Raw genomic sequence first — 22,482 nt, 5'->3', positions numbered from 1 at the left:
CAGACTGCTGTTCCTGGCACTAGATCCCACACCTCAGAGATCCATCTTCTTGCTACCAGTGCTGTTTGTGCAAATGCAGGTTGATGACAGGTCGTTGGCACCAGGGCTCTTCCTGGTCTGGAACAAGTCACTCCTTCCATTCTGACTCTGTGCCCAGTGTTATTATAGTTGTTGCTTTGTCCTGAGGACTTTGCAGGAATGGTGTGGCTGATCCTAGCCATGGTCTGATGTTGAGAAGACAAGTATGAAGCAGAGCCACTGTAAGCCGATTTCTTAGGTCTTATTTTATGAGTGGAGAAGAGGTCCAGAGAAGTCTTTTCTGGGACAAAATTATGAATGACTTGCAGAAAATGGGAAAATTCATAAGAACTCTGACTCTGAGATGAAATTCTTCCTCTTAGTTCATGCAATAGCCTATCAGCTAATAGTTCAAAACAAAAATCTTATTTTTTACTTATTTTCTTTTTTTTTTCGGTTTTTCGAGACAGGGTTTCTCTGTGTAGCTTTGTGCCTTTCCTGGAACTCACTTGGTAGCCCAGGCTGGCCTCGAACTCACAGAGATCCGCCTGGCTCTGCCTCCCGAGTGCTGGGATTAAAGGCGTGCGCCACCACCGCCCGGCTACTTATTTTCTTTTAAGAATTCGTCTCTAGCTCAAGTTTCTTCATAATTACTATCCTCACAGTGCCTGACACTGCCTCATAATTTAATTTCCCCATGATTGTGCACTTTCCCTCCAAACAATGTGCATATGGAAAGCTTATTAGCATTTCATATCTATGTCAGTGTCAAAAATGATGCTTCTACTTCCTTACCCTCTTTTGGGAACCTTCTGGTGCTGCACAGGGGCATCCTAGTGTCCATGCTGCTAAAAAGTCACCTTTTAGTCACTGCAAACCCAGCCTTTCCATTCATTCTGATGATAGAATTAAAGAGCAATGAAGATGTAAATGGGAAAGTCAAACATGATCAATAACTGAGCACCTTCCATTTCTCTGTGGAATATGGGTCTCCTTGTCACAGCTGAGACTCCAACACCCCCACACACACACATACTCCTAGATGCTAACAGTGTTACATGATGTAACAGGCTTCCTACTTTCCTTGGTTCTTGTCTTAATCAGGAAGGTGTTCTGGGTTTTGACTTTTTTCTGTGTTTGGAACAATGGCTTTGCCCTGTGTGCTAGTTACATGGTGCATTACACGGACAGGTGTTATGGGGCCATATCAACCTCATACCTGACATCAGCATGACCTGGTTGTGGTGTCATGTTCTTTCTGCCTCTGCTTGCTTGCAGCATTGTGTTGAGGATTGTGCTTCTGTAGTTACAGGGCACACTGGGCTGCACTCTCGTGGGACCAGTACCAAGTTGTGATACTAAGATAATAGGATGAACTTGGGAGCATTCTTCTATTTTGGAACATTTCATGAACTACTGATAATAACAAAGTTTGGTATCATTTGTCAGTGAGACTCTCTGAGCCTTGAAACCTTTTAACTAATAATTCTGTTTCTGGTCTTGTGATAAACTACTTGATTGCTATTTCTGGAATTTGTCTGCATCATCTGAGTTAAAGATTTGGCGTAGGCTGCTTAAATATTCAAATCTCCAAAAGTATTACAATAGATCGGTGTTATCATAAATATCTGTGAGTTAAAATAAATGCACACCAACGTAATTTCATTAGATGTAAAATTGTTTAGTTATTTACCATTCCCAGTGAATTTAATATTTTATCAAAATGTTTAGTTATTTACCATTCCCAGTGACTTTAATATTTTATCAGCATGTACTAACATTTTTATCTCTAATGGCATTTTCATCTGTCTCTACGTTTTTAACGCGTATCATTAAACAGTTATTTTCTGTCAGGCTCCTTCCCATAGCATCTGAGTTATTTTACCTTCACCCATGTCTGATCTCCTCTCATATTCAGCATGTCTTTCTGATACAGGCTATTTTAGCAGGTAGACAGTGGTTTTCCTTATTTCTTTAATTTACCTTTCCTAGTTGGGAATAGGAGGAACACTGTGTGCATATTTGTCACCCTTATGTCTGTGAAATAATCTCAGTCTTTGCTCATTTTCCCATTTCTTTGTTCCTCTTGCATACTGTGAGAGTTTATAATACATATTATACACAAGCTGTTTTCAGGCATGGTACTTCTCCAATCTGTAGTTCATCTTTTCATTAGAAGAATGAAGTATTTCATAGAGCAAATATTTGATGAAGCATAATCTGTAGAATTTGGTTTTAGTATCTAGTCTTAGGACTGTTCACCTAATTCTGGCTGCTGAATACTCTATGCTTTATTCTGAAACATTTATACAAAAATATTTATCTATACACAGCTGTATAACTTAAATATCTCAAGACTTGTGTTAATGTTTATTTTGAAGCCATGGATAATGCTCAATTGCCCAGCACACACATTCACACATATTGATACTCAGCAGAGTAGAACACACTGGCTCTTTATCACAAGGTCAAAATTAAAACCCTGTGAAGAAGCACCAATTGTCCAGGACAAGACAGAGAGAGCATTTGTCAATGAGTGTGACCAGCTCAGCTGTCAAACTTCACGGAGATCCTTCCCTGAGAGTGCCACCTGCAGCCAGTGGCTGACACCAGCCTGCACCTCTGGATTCAGTGTTTACTTGGTGCCAGAGATGGTGGGACTCATGATAATCTTATTTCAAGAGGTAAAAACTGCCATATGACATTTGATCTTTGCTCAGATAACATTTTTATTGTTTTCCCCTACTTTCTACTTTCCTAAATCAATTATTTTATATATGTGTGGTCTCTGTGTATCCATAATTTAATTAACAAGTACACCATGTATAATATATGACAGGAATGGAATTAAATGAAAAGTAATGTCTATAGAAAGAAACATTCTTTTCTCTACTTTAAAACTATGTCTTTCTCATAAAGTAGGTAGAAATGTGGTATAATGTCAAGTCATTCTGATGTTTTCTACTGGTAATGTTTTATTAGTGATACTATTTTTAAGAATTATAAAATTAGCATTATTTAATGATGTTAATGCAAAAACCACAGGTTTCATATTAAAGGGAATTTAGTTTACTCTGGAGACATTTTACATGGCCATGGCCTGGAACATGGATTTAATTTACCCCCAATTCTATGTTCCAATGTAGAAGCTGTAGTGGGTAGCCATTCCAGCTTTGATCTGGAAGTTCCAACCCCCATTGAGACTTCGGCAACTGTCACGCCTACAAGGCGGGGCGAAAGGAGGCGCCTGGGGACCTGAGATCTGGATCGGCGGGCTCGCTCTCTGTTGCGGGACCCTGGACTGGAGAGGTGTACCAAGCAGAGCTCCAGAGAACACCGCTGGACTGCGATACACCTTCCCCAGACTCCGCGACCTACCTATCCCTTAATTTGTAAGTTACGCCATTAAATAAATCTCCTTTTATCTACGTGGAGTGGCCTTAATAATTTCACCAATAAGAAGCAGTTTTAGAAAGTTTTTTTTTACGGAACAAAGAAAGTCATAAATCAAGGCAAGTTTAAAATACATTGTTGGGTTCATCAAAGAGGCAGTTATAGCAAGGTGGGAGCAGATTTTTTTACAGTCCTAGATGATATTTGATGGCATTCTTGGGTTTTGTGTTGGTGGAAGCTAGTGGTCTGCTAAGTTAATAGATTGCAAAAAAAAAAAATTGATCCATTAGTCACAAGATGTTAGGTCAGACACAGGGTTGTAGGCAAGTAATGGCTGTTCTGGATGCTTAGAACCAGCCCAAGATAAAGTGATAATTCCTGGGACTGGCATTATTCCAACCTCTCCATGGTACTGAAACTCTAATCAGTCAGTCTCCATAGACACAATAGTTTTCATTAACAATATCAAAGAATACAGGTTAGTAATTTGCCCCCACCCTCTTACAGGTACTTATTAGCTGTGTGTTCTGTGTTATATTTTAGAATAATCCTTGTCTAGTTAAATAATTCTCTTGCTATTTTAATTAAACTACATTTTGATGACTAGATTTCAGGTCCAGCTGTATTATTGGGACATTGACTTTTTTTATTCAAGTACATGAGTTGTAGGTTATTTTAATCATTAATCATTTTCAGCCCTCAGATATTTCAGCAACTCTAGCAAATCTACTTTTTCCTAAGTCATCAATGAATTCTCAAATCTGACAGAAACTAAATGACATAATTCTTCTTTTCAGTTTTTTCTTTTTCTTTTTTATTTAGAAATTTTCTATTCATTTTACATACCAACCACAGATACCCCTCTCCTCCCTCCTCCCACCCCCAGCCTCCCCCTGCCAACACACCCCCCATTCCCACCTCCTCCAAGGCAAGGCCTCCCATGGGGAGTCAGCAGAGCCTGGTACATTCAGTTGAGGCAGGTCCAAGCTCCTCCCCCTGAACCAAGGCTGTGTAAGGTGTCCCACCATAGACACTGGGCTCCAAAAAGCACCAGGGATGGATCCTGATCCCACTGCCAGGGGGCCCCTTAAGCAAGTCAAGCTACATAACTGTCTCGCCTATGCAGAGGGCCTAGGCCAGTCCCATGGAGGCTCCACAGCTATTGGTCCACAGTTCATGAGTTCCCACTAGTGTGGTTTGGTTGTCTCTGTATGGTTTCCCATCATGATCTTTATGCACCTTGCTCATAGAATCCCTCTTCTCTCTTTCTTTCTCTCCAGTCTTTCAACTGGACTCCTGGAGCTTGGCCTGGTGCTTAGCTGTGGATCTCTGCATCTACTTCCATCAGTTACTGGATGAAGGCTCTATGATGACAGTTAGGGTATTCACTACTCTGATTACCAGGGTAGGCCAGTTCAGGCACCCTCTCAACTATTGCTAGTCTAAGGTGGGGGTCATCTTTGTGGATTCCTGGGAACTTCGCAAGCACCCTGTTTCTCCCTATTCCCATGGTGTCTCCCTCTATCATGGTATCTCTTTCCTTGCTCTCCCACTCTCTCCCTATTCCATCTCAACCATCCCATCCCCTCATGTTCTCATCCCCCATCCCCTACCCTCCATTGCCCCATACCCCCAGTTTACTCATGGAGATCTCATCTATTTCCCCTTCCCAAGGCAATCCATGCATCCCTCTTAGAGTTCTCCTTGTTAGCTAGCTTCTCTGGAGCTGTGGGTTGTAGTCTGGTTATCTTTTGCTTTACATCTACTATCCATTTACAAGTAAGTACATACCATGTTTGTCCTTCTGAGTCTGGGTTACCTCACCCAGGATGGTATTTTCTAGTTCCATCCATTTGCCTGCAAATTTCATGATGTTATTGTCTTTTGCGGCTGAGTATAATTCTTGAAAACTTATCCACAACACCAACCTCACTCTTCTTTTTTGAAAGCAAAACTAAATGGAGTTTTATAAACTAGGAAATGAGAGAATTATGTTCATCTTTCTGCCCTTAGTATTATTTAATATGTCCAGTTAGCTGCTTAGGTCAGCGGTCTGAAATTGTTTCCTCAGATCACAGTCATGGCTGGAGGATTTGTAGCAGGATTGACAATTCTGGGTGGAGGAACAGCCTGGGAGAATTTCCAGGATTATTGGAGATTCACAAGAAGTCTGAAAATCAGAGACTACCTTCTCTACTCAAGTGCCTTTCACATCATGTACCCCATACAAAAAAGACCCCAATCTCTGTGCATATGTGTGTATAGTACATGCCTAGCGGTTATGTATGTATGGACACAGGGTGTCTTTCTACATCCTGGATATGAATCAAATGCACTGTGGAGAGATTTTGTTTTAAAGAATCAATAGGAAATTTATTTCTTTTTTGTTACATTTATCTTATGTATGTTTTGCTTTCTGTGCTCAGGAAATTAAGAGACAATCAGAAATCAACCTCAAAGAAAATCCTGTCTGGACTTCTCATCTGGAAAATGCCCCCACATTGGTAAAGAAACAAAGCTATACTTGCACAGACTTTTCCAGAGGACAGACAATAAGAAAGAATCCACAAACAAAATTTTGAAGACCTAATTCACTACACCTGAAATCCTGGAAGTACCACGTAAGACAGGACAGAACAATCCAATTCTTCCTTGACATATTTGTGCAAAATTCTGAACTGTATCTAACAGGTCTCCACGCAAAAGAAAAAACCTGAAAAAAATTACAACACATCATGACCATGCCAGATATTCTGGGATCTAAGTAGGGTGGAGCATACAGCAAGGAAAAGCTATAAAAACAAAGTCAGTAAGACCTAAAAAAATAAAATTGTGGTAAGGAAATCCAAGATCTGGCCCCTCTCAGAAAAGCAGAAACACAAGCAAATCCATCAACATCATCTTTGTGGATGTTCTAGGAATATCAATGCCTTGTAGCCAAGTATAAAGTATTGATGTAAGTGAAGGGGACACACACTTCAAAACCTGCCCAGCCCTCCTGCCTTTCAGGCTATAGGTAATAGAGATTATAACTGAAATGAATCTATAGGCAGTTATTGGTTGCTGGGATGGTGAGGGAAAGACATTTTATTCAGTGGTGTAACCACTAGTTAAATTTCTCGTGCTTCTGTAAGTAACCCTAACGAAAGCCATTGTGTCACCAAAACCAAAACCAACAAAAGAAAAACACAAAAATAGAAGGGTGGGTAGTTGGGAAGAGGATCAGGGAGAGTGGGAGACAGACAAAGGTAGTAGGGGTAAATACGGTAAAAATGCCATGCACACATGTATGAAAATGTCATAAGGAAATTCATTATAAAACCACTAATACCTGCTAATATAAATAAAACACTGACATTAACACAACAATAAACTGGATTCAAATAGCCCTGTGTTATTTTTAGTCTCGTTATTCCCACAACTGTTTTACAGGGACGTTGCAAACCTTGATTCAAGAGCTGAAACGTGTGAACACAGCGCAGCTTCTCTATCTGATTGTTTTTCAATTTTCCTTGAATTAATGCAGAAAACTGAGCAGGAGATTAAAAGACTACATTAAGAGAAGGGACAATAAGTACTGTGAAAATAGATAGATGTTTTTACATAATAAAATACAGGTACAAAGTACAGGAATATTAATTCATACTGGGATAAGTATTTTGCCTGAAAAATGTGTTTGAATAAATTAAACTATTAGGAAAGGTTATATTCCTGTTATGTTTTCTTGTATTTCTATAACTATCTGTATATGTGACCTATTTTCATATATTTTATTTAAATATAATAACTTGAAAATGTTTTAACTGTTTTTCTTTTCAAAATAAAGGAAGTACACTACAAATTATGTCTTTAGTTTACTTTAAATAAAATATTCACTTCAATGTTGAAATATAACCAAATAAATCAAATAAAGTTTAAGGATTAAAAAGTAAGAAGGTCTTTTTCCTTTTTTATTTTTAACAAGTAAATGCTGGTATTACCTACTCTTGAAAACCTAACAGAATTAAATAAAACAGGTTATTAAAGTTGTTAAGTTGCCAGCAGAGCTCTGCTTATCACTAGGACCACCTCTCTGGAATCAGCCTATGTCAAGCTATTTTGAACCACTGTAAATACAGTAATCAAAGCGCTTTAGGAAAGACATTCAAACCACACAGTGGGGAGATCAGGTGAGGAGACACACTGATCTCCTCACCACTGTCATGTTGGGGATGTGTGAAAGAGCTGTGGATGGCCCCAGTCTAGTTCGAGGACAAGGAGACCTGGAATTCAGTGGGCAATAATTGTTTTGCCTCACTGCCTTTCCTGTACCCTGATGGCACACTCTGATATGCCTGACCAGAAGAGAGGAAGAGAGGATCCAGGTAAGTGCCATTCCTGGTACCTTGCCTTGTCAGTATGTGGTAAGGTGACCAACCACAGCTCAGCCCCAGAGAGTTCTAAGAACACAAAGTGGCCATAGCAAAGCATGTGTTGAAAGAATGTAGCACAGCCTCTTTGTACCTCTCCCTTTGTGTACCACGTTGCCTTTGGACTCTTAAAGCCCAGAGACTTTCTCTGATATTTTGCCAAACTCTCTCCTTCACCATCTTGCTAGTTGGTCCCAACCAACTTCCTAAAGGACTCTGGGTCTATCTCCCTGAAACACTGAAGAGGAGAGATAAAGATGTGTGTTCTGCTGTGGAAGGCAGCCTGGCCTCTATTTCCCAGTGAGCCTAGTAGAGCCTGTTTCAAGCTGATTAGGAAGTTCCTTCCTCCTACCTGCTTAGCAAGACAGTCTTACCTGTCTGTCTTAGTTAGGCTTTCTACTGCTACAATCAAACACTATGACCAAAAATCAAGTTGGGGAGGATAGGATTTACTTGGCTTACATGTCCACATCGCCAAAGGAAGTCAGGACAGGAACTGGATCAGGGCATGATCCTGGAGCCAGGAGCTGATGCAGAGGCCATGGAAGAAAGCTGCTTACTGGCTTGCTCCTCATGGTTTGCTTAGCCTGCTTTCTTATAGCAGATAGGATCAGTAGCCCAGGGATGGTACTACCCACCATGGGCTGGGCCCTCCCCCATTGACCACTAATTGAGAAAATGCCTTACAGCTTGATCTCATGGGAGGCATTTCCTCAACTGAGGCTCTTTCTTCTCTGATGACTCTAGCTTGTATCAAGTTAACACACTAAACCAGCCAATATAACTGACCCCTTGTCAACTTGACACACAGACACATCACTATTAAGCCACAACCTTTCCTTTCTTACTCATTCCCAAGATCTCACATTAAAATCATGAATAATTTGTAAAGACAAACAGTCTTTACAAATGCAAACAATTAAAATTTCAGTCTCTTTAAAATATCCAATCTTTTAAAAGTTCAAATCTTTTATCTGTGGGGTCCTTTAAAAATCAAAATTAAATACCTTTTTCAAGAGGGAAGAACCAAGGCACCGTTACAATTTGAACCAAGTGAAATCAAACTCCAACAGTATAAATAACTCAATGCCCAATTATCCAGGATTTACTTACGATCTTTTGGACTTCTCCAAAGGGCTTATGTCACTTCTCTGGCTCCACCCTCTGCAGCACACAGAACTTGTCTTCTAGGCTCCATCTGGCTCCACTCCACTGACGATATTTTGGTAGTTATCCCATAGTACTGACATCTCCAAAAAGCTGGTCTCTGGTGCAACTGGGCTGCACTTTCACCAATAGCCTCTCCTAGGCTCTCTTCATGGTGCCAAATCTCAACCTTTCTGCATGACCCCTTCAGTCCTGGGCCTTCAACTTTTACTGAGGCTGCACCTTCACCAATGGCCTCTCTGGGCCTCTCACAACGCCAAGCCTCAGCTCCTCTTCAAGACCCCTTGATGCCTTCAAAACTAGTACCACCTGGGTGATGTTTATACATTACCAAGTCCAGCCACCAGCACGAGGTACAAACTTAGCCACCTCTAGAACACAGCTTCTCTGTGCTCTCAGGAAACACTTCCCAGAAGATTTCACCTCAGTGATTCTGGTCTTTTCTTAATCACCCTAGCTTTAGTAGATCTGGTATCTTGTTAATTACAGATGATTCTTCAGCTCCAGCTAACCAGAACCACAGAATCTTAATTCAAAATAACAAATGGCCACAGAGTAAACCTGCTTATTGGCTTGCTTCACCTGGCTTGCTCAGCCTGCTTTCTTAAAGAATTCAGGATCATCATCCCAGGGATAGCACCACTCACCATAGGCTCCCTCCCCCATTGATCACTGATTGAGAAAAAGCCTTACAGCTGGATATCACAAAAACATTTCCTCAACTGAGGCTCCTTCCTCTCTGGTGACTCTAGCTTGTGTCAAGTTGACATACAAACAAAACCAACCAGCTGGTATACTGACTAAAGGAGGTAAGCTCAAAGCTTGGCCTCAGCCAGCTCTCCCTGGGTGTTCTAAATTTTCCCTGACACCACCCTGGAGTTGTGCCACACATCCAATGCCCACTCATGTTTCTACACATGCTTGTAGCTATTATGTTAAACATGAATTGTGAAAGTCTGATAGATATGGGTACATGAGGTACATTGTATTTTTTTTTTAAGAAACTTAGTCATTAAAGACGGAACATCCGGCAGTTAAACATTTAGCACACAGCACCCTTCTGTTTGTGGGGTGCCAGCATGAAGAAACTGAAATCCAAGGACTCTGTTGGTTGCCAAGGCCACATAGCCTGTCAGGGTGACTCAGTTCATTGAAATCCCAATCTGCATGTGTGAACCCAGAGACATCTCATTACTTCAGTAAAAGAGTGACTATGATCTCAACATCACTACTACCTCCTGTAGTGGAACCTCTACATGTATACACTCATGCTCTTGCCCAGGAGCTCAAGAGAAACACTTTTAATTCTGGTTTTCTAGATGAGGGACTGGGAAAAGGCATTTATCCACAGGGATGCAGTTAATAAACTAGTAAGTCAATCCATGATCCATGAGGAGATGTGGTCCCAATACCCATTTTCTTAATACAATTTGAGAAACAACCTCTACCAGGCTTTTTCTTTAGGGCCACTAACCATCTCTCAAATCATGACACAGAGACTTATTATTAGTTTTGAATGCTCGACCTAACTTAGGCATGTTTCTGGCTAGCTCTTTTAACTTTAAATTAACCTGTCACTCCTTATCTACACTTTTGCCTTGGGGCTTGTTACCTTCCTGACTTCTGTGTCTGTTACTTTCACTGCTTCTCTGTGTTTGGCTGGCTTCTTGCCCTGGATGCGTCCCTTGTTCTCTCCTCCTTCACTCATTTTTCCTTCATTCCTCTTTTTTGCTCAAGCTTAGATTTCTACAGCATAAACAAGTGTTACACATCTTTGCCTAGTTAAAATAATATTCCACAACAACAACCTTATAATAAAATGCATAAATGTGTAAATTTAGTTAGTCATCAACTAAGCATTTTCAGCAAACTTTAATAAGCCCAGGAGCCGGATTACATAAACATAGAGACTATAAGGTGACAGTTCTCTAGATGGACCTAGTGGCACAGGCAATCCAGCTACTGAGGAGGCTTAAGAAAATTTAAGTTCAAGTCCTGCTCACACTACAGAAAAAGTTCAATGACAGTCTAGTAAACTCATTGAGATCCTGTTTCGAAATAAAAAGTAAAAGGAGAGTTAAAGATATCACTCAGCATACGCCTATCATGCACAAAACCCCAGGAATTCTGTCCTCCTTCAGTAACACTGTCCATCCTGAGGAACGAGGAATTGCTGTTCATCCAGAAGAAATACCATCTACTCTAAGAACACTCTCTTCACCCTGAGAAAAAACTGTCCACTCTGAGGAAATGCTGCCCACTGTGAAGAAACATGTTTAGCCTAAGGAAACTCTGTCTACTGTCAGGAAATGATGTTCAAGCTGAGGAAATAGTTTATTGTGAAACATTGTCCACCGAGAAAACTTCCCACTCTGAGGAAACTGTCCACCCTGAGGAAATTCTGTCCACTATGAAGAAACACTGCTCACCTTGAGGAAACACTGTCCACTTGAGGAAACTCTGCTCATCCTGGAAAAAGGCATGCCTGAAGCTCTTCTTTCCCAAACATAGGACCCCTTCTGCATACGGAAGTGCTTGCTAGGTGATGGGGAGCCCCCAGGCCTGCTTTCTGCCCCATCCTCACCCTAGACTGAGACCTGTTGAAGGCAAAGACTGTGCCCTCTAATTTGAGCGTAGCTACTGCTCAGCTGTCATTAGATCATCCTTTATGTCCAAACAGAAGAGGATTCATGTCTGAAATTGGTTTTTGCTGCCTCTAAAAAGCAATGTGACCTTGTTCAAGTGACTGTGTGGCCTCTGCTTGGGAGGAGTTTAGAAGTGATGAGTTCTAAATCCCTTCCCAGGTTGAGGATTTTGTTTGAAGGGGTGAAAGGAGCCAGTGGGAATGATGCTCAGCTCCCACTCACCAGCTCCTTGGTATGCACATTCCTCCTCTACATGCCAGGAAGCATAGAAGAGCTGCAGGTGTGCCTCTCCTGCTGCTTTATCCTAAGCACCATCACAGTGGATCAGGCTCTGCCTTGGACAGCTTCCCTGCTTTCAGTTTCAAGCTGTTCATACACGATAGACACCAGATAGCCCCTTATTTAATGAGTCAATTAGAATAATAATCTGACCTTGAGGTCAGATGAAAGCATAGAATTTCACAGGAATTGTTAAAGAACAGTGAAAAATATAAAAATATACTATTCAAGGAACAGAGGGGAGAAAGGAAACTGTAACCTGGACAGGACATTTTAAGACTGGAGATATCCTTAGAATGAATGGCCATGGCCCAGCAAGGGGCTGGACATGGTAACAAAGCCAGATCTCTACAGACATCTCCAGAGGAATCTACACCTAGATTATTTTTATTATTGACTAATAAAATACTAATACAATATTAGGAAGCTAATATCTAGGCAAATCATATGGGTACACTGAGAAGAAATAAACATGTTTAAAGGGAAACTATGTTTTTTACTTAAAGATATTTTGAAATTTGAAAACCAGAATAAACTATAGTCTGTTAGTTGCTTCACATGGATGAATGATACCATTAATTTTTGATTCATCATGTATTGTTGCAAGCTTAGAGTCCAGCCAGGACTCATGCAGTTCTAAGTACCCAAGGAAAGGTCAAACCCACTGGCCTAGGTCCAGAATCATAGAATCACCTGCCATTAGGAACAACAACCATCTTCCTAAGACACAAGAAACTGGGAACCTCACAGAGTGGGAGGGTGGCTGGATACTGATGTTCTAAATAATTTCAGAAATTAGGTTACATTGAATTGGAATGGAGTTATAATTTATGAGGGGGTTCCTACATGTGGTGTCATATTGAAATTGCTCATCCCATTTCCTATGTAAAATTGTAGCTTGGGGTATTTGAATATTTCCAGGAAAGGGTACAAGGGACAAAGCTGGGAACTCAGTGCTTTATCCTCTGGGGTTGCTGTGATAAGAGACATGATGACAGTAGACTCTGATCACTTCGGGTTACATGAATGCAGAGTTAGATTTGTATCGTGGCCCTGGAGCCTTCATGATGATGCCCAAGAACAGCAGAATGGAAAATGGGCAAGCACTACTGGGAGACCAAGTTCTCAGTAGAGATCTGTAGGGTGTTGTTGCAAAAGCAGGAGAGAAAGTCAGTCTCTGCCTGGGCAGTCCCAGCATCAACAGAACACGGGAAAACTGAAAGCAGTTTGTAGAGTAGAGGTTACTTTTGTTATGAATTGTTGCTTTGGTCTTAAACATTAGTCACTGAGTCTTCTGTAAACTACATGGAGGATGTCTTAGTTAGGTTTTCATTGCTGTGATAAACCCCATCACTAAAAGCAGCTTGAAGAAGAAAAGGTTTATTTCAACTTACTTCTTGTAGTCCATCTTCCAGGGAAGTCAGGGAGGAACTCAAGGCAGGAGCCTAGATGCAAGAACTGATGGTTGCCAAGGCCACGGAGGAGTGCTGCTTACTGATTTGCTCCCCTCAGGTTCCTAAGCCTGCTTCCTTATAGTACCCAGGACCAGCAACCCAGGGATGGCACCACCCACAATAGGTGGGGCCCTTTCACATCAATCAGAAAATGTTCTACAGGCTTGCCTACAGCCTGATCTGATGAAGGTATTTTCTTAACTGAGGTTCCCTACTCTCAGATGACTCTAGCTTATGTCAAGTTAAGATGAAAACTAGCCAGCACAGAGGCAAATCTATGTTACATACATGAAATTAATAGATTTAGCAATCTACGTAATGAAATTAGATAAAAAGTAACCTAGTACAGTCAGCCAGTTAGAACCAACATCCAGGAAGGAGACACAGGAGATTCAATCGTCCCACACCAGGACATCACTGCTGCACTGAGCAACAGCATGTACACAGAGTCTCAAAAAGTCATCTGGAGCTAGCTAAATAAATCCCAGAGGGAATACATGCTGTGTTGTAAAATTCACATCATCTAGTAATTTGGTGTTGGGAAGGGATTGTAATACTCACTTTAAAAGAAAAATCTTGTTTTCCTTTTAACAGACTTGTTGCTTTTTGTACCTCTTGCTTTTGAGGCAAAGCAAGTAATTAGACAAAGCTGGAGAGGGTGGTGTAGACACACTTGGAACATGCAGTATAGACAAACCTGGAGTGGTAAGAGAGGAAAAACCTGGTAGAATAGACACTTCTGGAACAGATGGCATAGACATGCCAAGAGAGGATAGTATAAATACACCAGGAGCAGGTGGTAACAACAGGCCTGTAGCAGGTGGTATATAGTTGCCTGGAAAGTGTGATATAAACAAACAATTGAAGCAGGTGGTGTAGACATGTCAGAAGCAGGTAGTGAAGAAATGCCAGGAGAGGGTATTGTAAACACATCTGGAATTGGTGGTACAGAAATGCTTAGGGCGGATGGTATAGACATTTGGAAGAAATAATTAAGCAGTCCAAAGTGATGCTTCTTGGATTGTGATTGGGGGATGAATGAGGACCTGGCCCATTCTAACTTACCCACAGCCTCTTTTCCAGCACATACTGTCTGGGGAAAGAAAGACAGAAAAAGATGTGAGTTGATGTGATCAAAACAGCACAGGATATTTCTAAAGGTGTAGTCTGCCAGCATCTACCCCAAACAGATGGCTTAGTGAAAATAAAGAAATGTCATGGAAGGAAAAACAGAATGTAACCCATTCACCTGACAACTCTACTAAGCATCAGACGTATTCTCATAGAGGGAGTATTTGCTCCCCAAAAATAAATAACCCAAGTATTCTAATAGGTTTTCTAAAGACAGCTGCACTTCTCCACAGTATTGAATCCACTGTGTCCTCCTGGTATTCAGAAAGAAGGAAGACCCTGCCTTTCCCTAGCTTGGCCATTTTCCTTTCCAATTAAAAAACCTCTAACTACAGTTTTCCTAATTTCAGGTAATAAAGGCCACTATGGACTAATTTTTATGAGTACACTTTGACTCCTAACACAATTATATATTGCTAATATTCCTCTGTTGAGGGACTAGGGCTATAGTGCTGTAGTGGGTACTTTCCTATCATGCTCCAGGGTTCCATTCTAAGCACTGGAGAAAATAAAATCAAAACCAAACCAAACCAAACAAACAAATCCTCTCTATATTGACCATGTTTATCCCCAGGGATACCTGAGCGATGAAATTTGAATTAGAACCTGATGTCCAAATTTGAATGTGGAAATCTAGTTCAGCTCTTTAAGTGCTGCAGTGACGTCAGAGCTTATGAGCATTCAGTGTTGGTGTTCCTGTGTGCCATAATATGCAAATCATCAAAGGAACTTACAGATTTTCTGATGTCTTCATGTACAGATTCCCTGCACTCTTTTAAACTTGAACAAACAAGCTCGCCTTGTGTGAACTCTATTTAAAATTTCCCTAGAAGACACAGATCTGTTCTGGTATATGGATTGTTAAATCTTTCATAAAAAAGACTCAAAAAGTTTTATTTCTACTTCTAGTAGAAATAAAGCACCTCTCAACTGCTCCCTACAGAGGAAGACCTCTTAAAGTGAAAAAGATGTGTGTTTGGTGGCCTAGCACCCACACAGGAAGGCAGGACAGGCTGCACTGCTGAAGTCACACTGTACACTACACAAGAGAAGAGAGGAGAAGGCAAAGGGCCATGCTCAGCAAAGGTGACTTACAAACACCCTGGGCAGGTGATAGACACATGTGCAGAGATGAGGAAACAGGAACAGGTAGAGGACCACTCATTCTTATATAGGTATACTTAGATAGTCTGATACAAGAAGCCACTGAATTATGCCTGCCAGGTTCATGTCTGCTACACAGAACAAGGAACACTGTCCCTTGAGGTGGAATAAAATAAGAGAGATGTCCTGATTTATTACTGGTGAAGACAGCAATTTATTTCCAAATATAGACAAACAATTTCCATATGGATATCAAGATAGTACAGTGGAAAAAAACTCATTCAAATGCAAAAGGGCAATATCACAAGAATTATTGGCAATAAAAATTCTCAGTATTTGAGATTAATAAGTAGTGAAGAACTTGAACAACATTACAGAAAACCATCAGTGACATTAGAATAGACATTTGTACCCAGGAACACAGAATGGTGCCAGGGTAGCACACACTCCAGACTCCAAAACAAGCCCAACTCAATATTAGAAAGCTTAAATCTTATAAAGTATTTTTCTGACCATAATAGAATGAAGAAATCAACAAAAGAAACAAAGCTCAAGAATTCATAAATAAACAGAAATTAGACAGCATACTCCTAAGCAACCAGTGTGTAAAAGAAAAGAAAAAATTCACACGGACAGTTAAAAAATACCATGAAATGAAGGAAGATGAGGCTTACCAAAACTCATAGTTCATAGGAAAGAAATATTATAAGGAAGCTTTATAGCTGGAAAATTCTAAACAAAGAAGAGGAAACCAGAGAGAAAGTAAAGGGGAAGAGGAGAGAAAGACATGGAGAAAAGAGGGGGGGAAGGAGTCCCTCAACTATCAGTTAGGAAATAGCCTTTTGATTATGTGTTTTGGCCAGCATTTTAGAAATTTTATATAGTTTTACTAGGTAGAAATCAGGCATTTTAGGGGCCTTGTAAAATTACACATTACAATTCTTCAAACTACTTCAGCAACATTGGATACTTAGCTATTAGAAAGCCAGCCATTCAGCATTAGAAAAAGGCTGGCCACAGAGCAGCTGGAGGCTGCGGCAAGGTCAGGGAAGCTTCCTCCGGCCTCACTCTGTGACTGAAAATGTAAGGACAAGAACCCACTTCATCCTGGCTGTGTCCTGCTGACAGTCTGATTTAGATGGTCGGGGGGAAATGCATTTCAAGTTCAATGCTATTTAGTTTTCCAGCAGACAAACTCCGTCAAACATATTTGAAGGTTCAGCACACACATTGAATTTCAGATGCCTCTGAAAAATAATGTGTGTGAAAAGTAAATCTGTTTTACTGTGATAAGATCCAACTGGCGATTTGGTAAACAACATTTCAGGGGCTGGGTCCCTCCCACACTAAACACAATGTTGTTCACCTCGTTATCTAGAATATCTATAAGAAATCCCACTGTCAGTTTATAAATCTCTCAGCTAGCCCACTGAAATAATCAGAAAAGTTAAATGATCCTTTACTCTGTAGTGAAGAGGAAAACTCTTGGATATAATGGGGCTCAGGCAGTGCTTGTCTCTTGAACTTAATTGTCTTCTTAATGTGCTAGGGAAGGTGAGAGAAAGGTCCTTCATGAAAGACTTAATTTAAATCAATAAAACAAACTAAGAAAATTCACCTTTTCTTCATAAAAACATGATTTTGTAGTTTTAATTTCTATATATTAATTATCTAATGGGTTTGATTATGACATTTTCATGTATGTATACAATTTATTAATTAGGTCATATTCAACCCAACTCTTGTTTCCCCTTCTACTTCCACTGCCTCCTCACTCTTCCCAACTAGTCCCTATGTCCCTCTTCTACTTTCTTATCTTTAAGAAACAAAAGTAACTGCTTTTAATTGATGAAGGTGAGCATGAGAAGATAGGATGGGCATGATCTTTCCATAAATGAGAAGTCAGTGGCTAGGAGGAGTCAGCTGTGGAGTAGCCTCTGGCCTGGAGGTGATGGGAACACACTCAGAAGCAGAAGTAGATGTGTCCCTGCAGTGTGACTGAGGGCAACAAAAGGACTCTCTTCCTAGCACTGAGGCCTTGGAAAGTCAAGCTTCCTGAAGAATGGAGAAGACACTCTGTCCCTGTCATAGAAGGCCATCTTCATGTTTATGTGCCTCCTGATTCAGGAGCTGTGACTATGACACCCTACTGACCATATTTGGCATCACTGAACTTTAGTTTTATGTCACTTTGTTTCTTCTTGCCTGGATTCTGCTTGGCTCAACAACTCTCTTCCTGAGCTGTGCCTCATGGCAGCACCCAGATTTCCAGCAAATCCTGATATTGGTGTGGGCACCATTGTGTTTACCCTCCCTTGAGAAATTTCCTATTCTTTGTCTTTATCTCTCCAAACTTTAATTTAGTATGCCTCTTATAATCACATTGGCCAACAATATCACCTACTATTCAAGGAAAAAAATCATCCTTATAATATTGCTTTTTTAAATCTGGAAAAATACTATATCCTTCTATTTTGAGGACTTTCTTCACCATTATCATTTCAGTTTTCCCTGAGGAGGTGCTATGTGCCTGCATGCTACCATAGGAAAGAATCGGTATTGCCCACCTGTGAACCCTGTGAGTGACAATGATGACCAACCTTGCATACACGCCCACTGGTGCAGTAGTGGCACGTTATGGGAGCAATCATTCACTTTCTGGTGGGATTCACAGCCTTCTCCACAGGTTGAAATCCATACCTGGCATCATTGTCTAATTAAAAAAATATTACTAGGCTGGTCATAGGCCCTAGAGGAAAACTATTGCTACTACCCTGCTAAATGTACAGAGTGTCAAACTAACTTCTAATGACTAACCATTATACCCATAGATCAGTATATCTCTGAATCCTCATCAGAGAAGCCTTTGGTTTTTGTTGTTATTTGTCTTGATTTGTTTTATTTTATTTATTTTATTTTTATAGTGGATAGAAATTAACAAAGAGACCCACAACTAGTTAATGTGTAGAGAAAAAGAGACTTCAGAAAGCTCCTTCCTAAATGGGACAGCTATACATACCTACTTCCTCCTAAGGCTCAGGGATCATTGTGGAAGAGAGGGCAGAAATATTAGAAGAGCTTAGGTGGTGGATGACTACAAAGAAATGGTGTTTTCTGGACAAAGCAGGATAGTTACACGTAGGAATTCATGTCAGTCATGCCAATACGCATAAGAACTGCACAAGCTCAATGTAGACAACATCCTAGCATGTAGAGGAGAGGTGGGCAGGAAGTCTCACCCCTAGTGGAGTCATTTTCTTTAATGGTGAGGCTCCTGGCTCATCAACCAAGTTCAAATGGAAGTTCACACCATCTAAGAGTATATGGGTGGCACAAATAATACTTAATAGGTTTCTTTAAGCAGAAAAAAAAAAGGACACAAATTTAGGCAGATAGGGATGGGGTAAATCTCAGAGAAGTTTGAAGAAGGGAGTGATTATGATAAAAAATACATTGTATAAATGAACTAATAAAATAAGAAAACAACAGCAAAGATCTAAGAACTATAGACCATCACTTACGGTGTATTTGAGGGTATGAGGGTATTGGCAATAAAGTTGAATAAAAGAACATCTGTCTATCATGCTCAAAGTCCTGGGTTTGATTCCCAGCATTAGGTGTGCGCATGCACACACACACACACACACACACACACACACACACACACACACACACACACACATAGGACACATAAATAAACAAAGGACAAAGTGCACTGTGCTGTCCATTGTTGCTGAAGTTTTCCTGCCTGGCCCACAGTCAGAACAAATCTCTGTCACCCGCCAGTCCCACAGCAGCTCAGACCCGACCAAGTAAACACAGAGACTTATATTGGTTACAAACTGTATGGCCGTGGCAGGCTTCTTGCTAACTGTTCTTACAGCTTAAATTAATCCATTTCCATTCATCTATACCTTGCCACATGGCTCGTGGCTTACCGGCATCTTCACATGTTGTTTCTCATCATGGCGGCTGACAGTGTCTCTCTGACTCAGCCTTCCACTTCCCAGCTTTATTCTCCTCCTTGTCCCGCCTACACTTCCTGCCTAGTCAATGGCCAATCAGTGTTTTATTTATTGACTAATCAGCAACACATTTGCCATACAGAACATCCCACAGCAGTCCATGATGAGTAGAAAAATTGATTAAACAGATCTCAGAACAAGGAAAGTGTGATAGAAACTGAGGTATTACATTCAGGCTGGGGCTCTAGTTCTGTGGTAGAATACTTGGAAAGCGTGGAAGAGCCCTTGGGTTCAACCCTGAATACTATTCTGAGGAGTCACATAGTGATATATGACCACTTTTCAAAGAAAACACTAATATTAAAAGTGGGGCATCTAACAACATAACATCAAGTTATTTGTGGGAAAAACATCAAGAGAATATAGATCTGTCCATAGTCTATTGCTATGTTGAGCAAATTTAATACCGCCACTTCAGTAACTGACAGATTTAGAGGGCAGAGAATCAGTAAGGATACAATTTAAATGAGAAGCACAATCAGAGTACTCCTCTGAGAATTAGCAAGATGCCAAATCACAAGTCAGGAAAGCAAGAGCAGCAGACATTAGTAAAGTTTATTGTTAAGAAAAACACAACCCTCGCTAGAAACAAAGCAAGAAAATAAACTAGAGAAAGCAAAATTAGTACTTTCACTATTTCTCAGATAATTCAAAGATCATAAAAATCTAACTCTATTTCTCCCATGCTCTTCTTTCAATAATACCATTATTTTGATTATTCAAATATTTTAATTACATTGACCATTGTTTTGAAAAATGAATAGTTAGTTAATAGTACCACATGCTTCATACTGCTCCTTGCCCAGTGTATCGTGTGTGGGTCACTTTCCCTCCACATGAAAAACATCACACTGTATTTCTTTTCATTAAACTTCAATGTTCTCTCACATATTGTTTACCTGTAAGTGAGTCACCTTTCCTTCCTGTCTAAAGGGGATGTTTCTGTGTGTGAAATTGACGGTTGGTAGCCACCTTTAGGACTTTGGAGGTGTCATTTGACCTCCATTATTAGAGTCATTCGTTTTTTATCCTTCTGATAATCGTGCATCTCTGTCCCATTCTCTGTTCTCTATATTATCCTTTCACTTTGTTTGTTTGTTTGTTTGTGTGTGTGTGTGTGTGTGTGTGTGTGTGTGTGTGTGTGTGTGTATGTCTGTTCTACAATGAATCAATACTAGTTAACATTTTTTAGATTTGCAACACTTGACCTTAAACTTGAGAGTTTACTTTGGTTTTCTCACAAGCACGTCAGGATTTTACATTGCTTACTGTATTGTCGTTCTGTGATATTGTGACAAAACAAAATTATATATTTGGTCTCTTTCCCTGGTTCCTGATGCAGAATGCCTAAAACTCTCACAGCTGCCTGAGTGGTAGCAGTAGGAATATTTTTGTTATTTATTCTTATCATGAGATAATCACCTTTCACTTATTTCTCGTTATGCTAATGAGATGGCCCTGAGTGCCTGAGGATGGGCTGGTTGCCAAGAGAACCACCATGCAAATCAAAGTTGGACTTCTCAGCCTCATCCCAGCCCCAGAACAAAAAGAAGCCCTAAAATCAAAAGCAGCCACTAGTGGCCAACCGTTTGGTCAGCTTCACTCTCGCTCAGAGCACTTCCAGGTGCGACCTTTGAAAAGAGCACCCCATTCGACAGGGGCAAAACCTAGTGAACTTGGCACCTCTCCAGGCCTATGTACCTGCTATCAAGGGCGTAGAGAAGAGCTTGGGCCTTAAGTAAGGTTACCTAAGGTGTGGGACACCTCCCCGGAGAACCTTCCCAGACTTCTCAAAAATGGAGATAAAAGGAGAGGCTAGGGGAGCTTGAGTCCAGATAGCAGAGAAAGAATGGTGTAACTTGCAAGAAGGAGCAAGGTATGGAACTGGGAAAATAACAACCCATCTCCCTATGTCTTGGGCTCTTTGCAGTAAGCATGAAAACTGGATTCTGCCCAGGATAATTTGAGCCTTGGGTTTGAAGTTTTCTTATGCCTTACTGGGTCAACTGAAGAAGAACTAATTAATTAAATTCATTATTGTTGATCTTAACGTTGCAGTTAAAGGCTTTTCTACATAACAGGAAAACCAGGGAAGGTGTTCAAAATAAGAGACAGATATTCATATTTATTACAGAGTTTACCTTTCAGCTTTTGTTAGCCCTAGGCCAGGATACTTTTATTTGCTATCATCACTTTGTTCTCTGCTGTTATCACCAGTTTAAAGCCCCCACTGACAGCTTGTCTTAACCCCAAAGTTACAGCTTCCAGCTGCTCTAATAATTCATCAAGAGGCAGACTGAGGATTGCTAAAATGTGAGTGCTTAAAATCTTAAGCTGTGTTTTGGAGAATCTGGTGCTTGGTCTAATTCCCAAACTCCTTGCCTACCCCAGCACACCAGCTTCTCGTTTGTTTCTTTACAAAGAGGACAAGAACCATGACCAAGCACAGGGATCTCTGCAGCTCTAAGAGACATTTTGGCAAACTGGCAAAATTTCAGAACCTGGGCAAGGTATATCTGGAATCTCTGACTTTATGATTGTAAGGGACAGAAAAGTAGGTGAGACCTTCACTTTGTTCTTGTCCATCCATCTTCAAATTAACTAGAGGACTCATGTGTTCACTTTGAGAATTCCAGTTAAGAAGATAGGGCTCAAAAATATTTTTTCAAAGGAAGAGACAGCTCTTTTCTTTGACTGCCAGTAATCAATAACTGGTCACTATGTTTCCAGGACCACTTCCACCAGATCAGGCTAGAACACCAATACCAGTGGCAGGACAATGGACATGAGTCCTGCTCACGTCTGAATTTAGGAAGTCAGCTGCCCCTAACAGTTTTACCCTGGAGGCCCCAGAATG

General features: G+C 40.6%; 1 long non-coding RNA gene across 1 annotated transcript; it reads left to right on the top strand.

Annotated features, from left to right (window-relative positions):
- Positions 1-2,579: 2,579 nt before the first annotated feature.
- On the top strand, positions 2,580-6,158 carry LOC128115130 (uncharacterized). Its single transcript, XR_008220014.1, has 4 exons — positions 2,580-2,702; positions 3,165-3,410; positions 4,692-4,858; positions 5,838-6,158. It is a non-coding gene; the product is annotated as an uncharacterized LOC128115130 (long non-coding RNA).
- The last annotated feature ends 16,324 nt before the right edge of the window (positions 6,159-22,482 follow it).

The sequence above is a fragment of the Peromyscus californicus genome, unplaced genomic scaffold (assembly GCF_007827085.1).
Source record: "Peromyscus californicus insignis strain IS unplaced genomic scaffold, ASM782708v3 Scaffold_1__1_contigs__length_55948999, whole genome shotgun sequence".
In the NCBI taxonomy this organism is placed as follows: Eukaryota; Metazoa; Chordata; class Mammalia; order Rodentia; family Cricetidae; genus Peromyscus; species Peromyscus californicus.
Note: the sequence above shows the minus strand (reverse complement) of the source record. Positions and strands in the feature narration are given on the sequence as shown.